An 8,521-nucleotide genomic window follows, 5' to 3' on the forward strand; every position below is an offset into this window, starting at 1 on the left:
TCGATCTTATCAAGTGGCCACCATGGGAATAAAAACCTTCGAAGGTGATAATTATTTTAAAATTATAATTTAGGGTGTCTAAGAGATACGACCACGCTGGAAATAGCAGCCAAAACCTGACTCTAAAGCGACATTAAATGTTCATACAGCACCTGGTTTTGTGAGAGTTTGGGAATGACATTTTGAATATAAAAACAGTAATATATATGTTTAAATCTCCTGGTGCTGTATGAACATTAAATGTGGTTCTAGAGTCAAGTTTTGGCTGCTATTTCCAGTGTGGTGATATCTCTTGAATATCCTAAATTACAATTTTCTATATATATATATATATATATATATATTAGAATAATCAAATCGTCACTAATTGTGATTACGGGTGACAATTAAATTGTTACTTCATCGTTTTATATTGCGCTTTACTGCTTATTTTTATTTATGTATTTCAATGGTTTCTTATTTTAGCAGAAGGCGAGCAATAGTTTTTTTTAGAGAAGGAGTATTTAGAACGTATTAATTCCAGTACTGAACAGGTACTTGCCTAATCGATCCCGAAGAGATGGCGAGGAAAGTCGACCCCGGAGGAATTTGAATTCTGAACGTAAAGATGGAGTAAATGCGTAAAGCACTTTGTCTGGCGTGCTGTCAACTCTAACAGCTTTACTTTATTGGACACAAGGGCCAAACACAAAAACTAAAGGAAGATACAAAACAAGGGGCAAGTTGAGCTTAACACAAAAGTACGTGTAAACAATAAAAAAATTAATAATTAAAAACAAAATTTAAACAAATTCCCCCAAAAGGAGGGGGTTTTGCGCAGGGTCAACCAAGGAATGCCACACATCCTAATCAACCTGAGCCTCCGTAACTTTCATCCGACCCTTCAGGGACAGCTTCTTGATTATTCGTCACCTCCCCCAAGGACTTGTCCACCTGGAGGTCCGGAACAAACCACACCCCGAGCAATTTAACTGGTCCTTTTATCCTGTGCCCTACGACACTGTCGGTCGGCATGGGCCTGCCTCTCCAAGTGCTGTGCTACAAGCCCACCAACTTCTGGCTAATTTTTGCTCCTGTCACCGCTTCATACTCACTTAGGTCACTTCAGATCACCTCGATTTTCGAGATGTCCGACACTATTATGGTGACAGCGTCCGCAAAAGATGACACGAATCTTTCGCATCCTAGTTCTCGCGAGATGCCCCTCGAAATACTCTGTAGCAATGGTTCGAGAGTCAGCAGGTACATCCGGGGCGAGAGTGAGCATTTTTGACAGACTGAACGTGCCATGCTAAACAATTCTGATCGCTAGCCATTTACTTTAACTACTGAATGGATGTCATTGTATATTGCAGCGATCCAACCTTTGACAACGAGTCCGAAACCGACTCCCGCTTAGACAGCCTCCAAGCTTTGATGGATGAACCTATAAAGAGCTTTTGATTGATCCGAATTGATCAAGGCTGCACATATGCCAGGTTCCTTACATACCCCCTCTATGATGTAACATGAGAGGTGGAAGTTGTCGTGGATAGGTGTTTGGGATAGCGCTCGTATGCAAGTCCCGACTAGTTTATCGACAAGTACCAACCTTTTGGGTAACGCCTTGACCCAAATCGTTTAATCTGCGTTTAGCAAAGTTACAAGCCTAACATTTCTCTGGAGTTCATGGTTTTTGTTGTCTGGTATTGAAGACACGTTTCCGAGTAATTTGGAGATCTAATTTCAAAAGTAAAATACATTTTGCTCTATCACGTCAAGATTTCTCAGAAACTTAAATGTCCATTTTTCAACATTTCCGACATTGTCACCATTTCTAAGTATAGATTTGACTTCAGGAAACGTAGACTCATGTATGGTATTCGTCATAAATTTGAAAACAAACAGTTTTTCAAGATTATTTGATGTAAATGCAGAGCAACTTCAGTAACTTTCACTATTATCAATCTAATCCATTTTTAATGTCATGATGATGACAGAAATGCCCTTTATACAATTAGATGTTAATAAATCGTACATCTCTACCAACCACTATTATGTTTCCATCTTGAACACTACATAGTTCTTCAACGAACTAGTAGCTACTAATATCCTTGATTATAATTATTCTTTGTTTATTTCGCTCCGATGACTGTTAATTAACTTACTTGCAAATACTTGCTCAATAGCATATTCTCCACATGCTTAGCTATTCTAGAAACAGCAGTACGAGACTTTTCTTACATACTATAATTACTCTGCACAATGTTTAAATTATGAATTAAATACCGTTCTATATTCAAGAGGTGAGGAATTATGTACATTATTTACATTATTTACATTATGTACGTTTGACGGATATTTGTCCTCATCTTGTTTGTTGTTAACACAACGTTTCGGCTGATGTACACTCCAGCCTTCATCAGGTGTCTTGGAGAAATTTCGAAGCTGGGTTCTCATTCCCAAGGTATTTTTCGATGTTGTTGTTGTTGTTGTCGTTATTATTATTATTATTATTATTATTATTATTATTATTATTATTATTATTATTATTATTATTATTATTATTATTATTATTATTATTCAGGCAGTGATCTGAATAATAATAAAAAATAATAATAATAACATATATATATATATATGTATATATATATATATATATATATATATATATATATATATATATATATATATATATATATATATATATACTAAGTAATTAAGGGTTTAGCAACGATTTGCCTCACCACACACCGAATTTAGAAATAGCAGTCAATGAGTTATAGCTATTCTTTCTACTAAAAGGGAGATCTCAGTAAAACCGCAGCACTTGAAAGGCAAATATATATATATATATATATATAATATATATATACTAGCTCTTTATGAACCACTTCTAGCCATCTTTGATAGACACCTCATCACCAACCTGTTTCAGTTGCAGTTTAAGCCGGGGTTTAATAATAAACCAAACCGGGTACATGTCGTACATACCTATTACATTTCGTCATTATACAAAAACCGGATCTTTTCAATTCTGAAGCCAGTTTTTTCAAATTTTTCCTACTGAACCAAACAATTTGAAACTTCGTATACTGGTAGAATGTGTCAAAAGTAAACTTAATTGTAAACCAGAATGAAAACGGAATTGTAACTTCTAAGTTTAACGTTGTTTAATAATTAGAATTTTAACCGTCATTCGGCTTTATTTTATTTACTCCGTCTCGACCACCAATTTGGTGACGTATTAAACATCTTAAATGTAAACAAGCCGCATGTCTCCGTGAAATCTCCTTCTAATTATTTAACGTACTCATGTTTCCAGGATCCTATAGTCAGCCACCTTCTAATAACAATATTTAAAACTAGTTAATAAGCCACATGTATTAAATTGAAAATGTTTCCATTCTGTTAGTACTTGCTTTCGTTTGCTATTAAGAAGTGGCATCTCAGTGACGAGGCTTCTAACAAGATTTCGTTTCTAAGCTAATGCGTTTCATTTCACTTATTGTATTTATTTGCGCAAAAGGCAAGAAATTTAATATTAAAAAAGCAAAGAGCTGGCAGAAACGTTAGCACGCCGGGCGAAATGCGTAGCCGTATTTCGTCTGCCGTTACGTTCTGTGTTTGTTTACAGTTTTCCGAACGTTAGTACGTCACAAAAGCGCTTTCTACGTCACACTAATAGAATGCAGTCAAGTTTTACACATGAAAACAAACAATCTGATTGGTTAAAATTCGCAGTTTTAATCTACGATTAAAGTCATAAAATAGATTTTTCTCAAATAAACTAGTTCCAACCTGTGTCTTGTTTTGCTAGACTCTATCAGCATACGAAGTTTCAGAATATTTAGTTAAGTAGAAAGATCTGTGGTCCTGGCTTCAGAATTGAAAAGATCCCAAAAACCTTTATATACATACATACATATATATATAAATATACATATATAAATATTTATAATATATATAGAAAGAGAGAGAGTGAGAGAGAGATACATACATATAATGTATTTAAATCTCTATAAATCAGAATAAAGGTGGATATAGTAGATATAGTGGTATTATTAATGGCAGGGTGTCCACGCCATAACGCTCCCTTTAGCCTTTTCTGACGATTGCTGGGATTTCTCTCAGCTCCTGGCATGAAACCGATAGGTAAATTGGCCATTATGCAAATATGAAACAGAATCATATTAATAATATATTACACACACACACACACACACACACACACACAGCTCTATGTTTGTGTGTGCGCGTATGTATCCACTACTTTTATTCTACTGATGCTCCTCATTTGTCCTTTATACACATATGCACAGACACACACAGTCACAATAAACCATACACATTCACAATACACGCTTACACACATGTAGATATACAAGAACACTCAAAATACACACACACACACTCACACATATTCCTGCATAAACTTTTTCTCATCTATACATATACACTCAACAATCATCTCCATCTCGCTACTCCCATCGCTCCCCACCGTGCCTACCACTACCGTCCTATGTTAACACCCACCTACCATTTCGCCATAACTGCCATTTTACCGTCTCAGAGATAAACCGATTTGGCACTGAAAGGCTACTGCTGATGCTACTTCGACATCAACTGCTGCTGCTGCTGCTGTTGCTAGTATTAATTCTTTCTATTCCCTTCCTTCATCTTCGCCTTCTACCTCTTTCTTCTTTTCCTTCTCTTCAAATACTTTCTTTCATCTTCTTTGTCTTCTTTTTCTTCCTCTTACTCTCTTCCCTCTTCTTCCTTCTATCTCTCTTCTTTCCTTCTTTCTTCTTCCTCCTCCTACATCTCTTACTCTTTTCCTACTTCTTTTTCTTCTTCGTTGTATCCTTCTTCCTTCTATTCTTCTCACTATTCTTTTTCTTTTTTTCTTTCATCTTTCTCCTCCACCTCTTCCTCCGCCTCCTCCCCTACACCTCTTTCTTCTTTTCTACTCTTTTTTCTTCGTCGTTGCCTTCCTTCTATTCCACTTTTCTTCTACCTCTCCTTTTCCTTTATCTTTCTTCAGTTCTTCCTCCTCTTCTTCATCTTCTGTTTTTCTTTTATTCTTCTTTCTCGTCATCCTTCTCCTTACCTTTTTCTCTTTTCCTACTTCCTTTTCTTCTTCGTTGTATTTTCTTCATTGTCTTCTTACTCCACCTTTCCCTTTTCTTTTCCTTCTCTCAATTAATTTGCTTCATCCTATTCTTCTCTTCCTTCTCCTTCTACTGGTCCTGCTGTTGCATCTACTCCAAAATCTATCAGCCCCCTCCCTCAGTTACCAAGACTACCACTAATATGACCATTACTACCATCACTCAGTCACCATCACCGACATAGTAGTACCTCTCACCGGCAAACCCGCTAGACATAACAACCAAACGCATCACATTCCACTGCTTTAAAAAGCGAAGGAAACATTGGATATACAAGCAAACCAGGATGGCCAGGCTTAGAACGTCCTAAATAATAGTCATGCGCGATTAGGAATGCTGAATAGAAACAATATCAAAACAAAATAATTCGTCTCGTGTTGTATTACGTATAACCGCATGTAGTAGTAGTAGTAGTGTAGTAGTAGTAGTAGTAGTAGTAGTAGTAGTGGTGGTGGTGGTGGTGGTGGTGGTAGTAGTAATAGTAGTGGCAGCAGCAGTAGCAGCAGTAGCAGCAGTAGCAGCAGTAGCAGCAGTAGCAGCAGTAGCAGTAGCAGTAATAGTAGTAGTAGTAGTAGTAGTAGTAGTAGTAGCAGTAGCAGCAGTAGCAGCAGCAGTAGCAGCAGCAATAGCAGAAGTAGTGGCAGTAGTAGCAGCAGCAGTAGTAACAGCAGAAGTAGGAGCAGCAATGGCAGAAGTAGTAGCAGTAGTAGCAGTAGCAGCAGCAGCAGTAGTAGTAGTAGTAGTAGTAGTAGTAGTAGTAGTAGTAGTGGTAGTGGCAGCAGCAGCAGTAGCAGCAGCAATAGCAGACGTAGCAGCAGTAGTAGCAGTAGTAGTAGCAGCAGTAGCAGCAACAGTAGCAGCAGAAGTAGGAGCAGCAATAGCAGCAGCAGCAGCAGCAGCAGCAGCAGCAGCAGTAGTAGTAGTAGTAGTAGTAGTAGTAGTAGTAGTAGTAGTAGGGATCTTTTCTGTTTGGTTGCCACTTTTCAATTTCTTCAATTTTTGTTCCAATTGATTTTGTATTAGGTGTAATGATGTAGTTTTTTATGCGAATCATTGACATGAAATTCATGTCGTGCGTTAAAAAGCAGAATTCCGCCAATATTTCATTTGTTTACAGTTGACAACACGTGCAGTCACGCACAAAACGATAGCTTCCAAATCCTGTTTTCTGACAGGGTAAAAATATGATCAAACTTTAAACTTCTGTAACCCTTTTAAAAAGTTATTCTGGATAAAGAAAAATATCACGCCGAGATTTAGCGTGGAAAATCACATCAATACACCAAATTAAAAAAATTTCGCTAAACTGTGAAATTTCCACAGGTGCAGCAAAACAGAAAAGATTCAGTAGTAGTATAAGTAGTATAAGGAGGAGAGGCGACGGTAGCAGCAGCAGCAGCAGCAACAGCAACAGCAGCAGCAGCAGCAGCAGCATCAGTAGTAGTAGTAGTAGTAGTAGTAGTAGTAGTAGTAGTAGTAGTAGTAGTAGTAGTAGTAGTTAAAAAGTCTTTTGTCTAGCCTTAATACCACTTTCGAAATTGCTCGATGATACGGCTATAAAATTTTTGAGAAAAATATAAATTATCTTTTTTATATGGATGATTTAAAACTCTTTGCAAAAAATTACCAACAATTAGAAGGCTTACTGGCAAGTGTTAAACAGTTCGGTGATGATATCAGGATGAAATTTGGACTCGTTAAATGTGCAAAAGCTACCTTTATCACAGAAAAATGGTAGAAACATTCAACATAGATCTTGACCAACAGAATGTCATAAAGGAGTTGGCGCCAGCTGAGAGCTACATATACCTAGGGGTGTCTAAAAGTGATGGAATCAAAAATTCAATGACGAGGGAAAATATTAGAAAGGAATGATATTTCAGGATAAAGGCAATACTCAAGACACGGCTGAATGCAAAAAACAGGATCGAAGCCATCAATGCTTTAGCCATACCGGTCGTGACTTACAATTTCAATATTATTAACTGGTCAGTTACTGAAATCTGTAATATTGATCGAAAAATACGAAAGTTGTTGACAATGCATATAATGCACCACTCTAAGGCAGATATAGAACGACTTTACCTACTTAAAAAAGAGGGTGGCCGTGGACTTTTACAATTGGCCTAAACACCTACCTGAAAAGTGATGACTAGATGTTAAAATCTTGTATTAAAACATGAAAACAACAAAACATCGTACTCAATAACAAAACAGGCAAAGAAACAGCTAAATGAATTCCAGATACAACAAATCCCAGAATTAGACGTACTGGAAACAAGCCCAGAAAATGCTAAGCGTATGAAAACCTCTGCTAAAACTACTGCCTTAGATATTCTTAATGACGAATAGCAAGCAAAACCTCTCAATGGCAAATACCCAAAGAGAGCTAATAATGCCGATGTTGACAAAGCTCTTACCCATAGATGGTTAGCGTCTTCTGGTTTAAAATCAGAAGCAGAAGCCCAGGAGCAATGCTTATCTACATGTAGCTACCAGGCCAATATCTTAAAAAACGGTAGTAGCCCAACATGTCGTGTATGTAAGCAACAAAATGAAACCATTGATCATGTTGTCTCCGTGTACAGTCTTCTTGCGCCTACAGAGTATCTCAACAAGCATGACAAAGCAGCATAGTATATTCACTGGGTAATTTACAACGACTTGGATCTGCCCAATGACAAAAACTGGTGGGAACACAAACGACCACCAATGTTTGAAAATGACAGCATCCCACTCTTTTGGAACTTCACCGTTCAAATTGATAGGAAGATAAATACAAATAGGCCAGATATTATTTTAAGAACTTCAGACAAAATCATGCCTCTTCATCGATATGACTGTCCTAATCGACATAAATGTATCTGTCAAGACCTACCAAAAGCTGAGCAAGTATAAACATTTTGAAATAGAAATTGGCAAAATGGTGAACCTCAAGACTAAAACAATACCTGTTGTCATAGGAATGATTACAAAAGGGGCTGAGTGCTACCTAGCTCAGATGCCAGGAAATCCAAAAATGGAAAAAATTCAGAAAAATAGTACCCATGGGAATTGGCTATATCCTGCGTAAAGTATTGTCGATTTAATACCCGAAATATTTTAATCCGTAAACAATGTTAAATTACTTTTAAGTGTACATAACAGCAAACACCTTTTACTGTAATCTTAACATCAGGCTATCATCTTATAATCAAATTACTTTTAAATCAAACTTCGAATTTTCTTATGTTTTTACAGACATTCTCTAGAACAATACTATGTGCAAAACCAAATAAGTGGCACCCTTGTCATAACACCAACTTGAACTTCTAACTTGTTGTCTCTAGGTCTCTGGGTGAGACTTGGAGTAAACTTGTACAAATAGAACG

General features: G+C 36.9%; 1 long non-coding RNA gene across 1 annotated transcript in view; it reads left to right on the plus strand.

Moving 5' to 3' along the window:
* LOC118763041 overlaps window positions 1–7,229 on the plus strand; it is a 21,391-nt gene extending 14,162 nt beyond the window's left edge. The window contains exon 3 of the long non-coding RNA XR_004998792.1: window positions 7,053–7,229. This is a non-coding gene — a long non-coding RNA (uncharacterized LOC118763041). The remainder of the gene's footprint in view (window positions 1–7,052) is intronic.
* Window positions 7,230–8,521: the final 1,292 nt, after the last annotated feature.

This window comes from Octopus sinensis, linkage group LG4, assembly GCF_006345805.1.
Source record: "Octopus sinensis linkage group LG4, ASM634580v1, whole genome shotgun sequence".
Classification (NCBI taxonomy): Eukaryota; Metazoa; Mollusca; class Cephalopoda; order Octopoda; family Octopodidae; genus Octopus; species Octopus sinensis.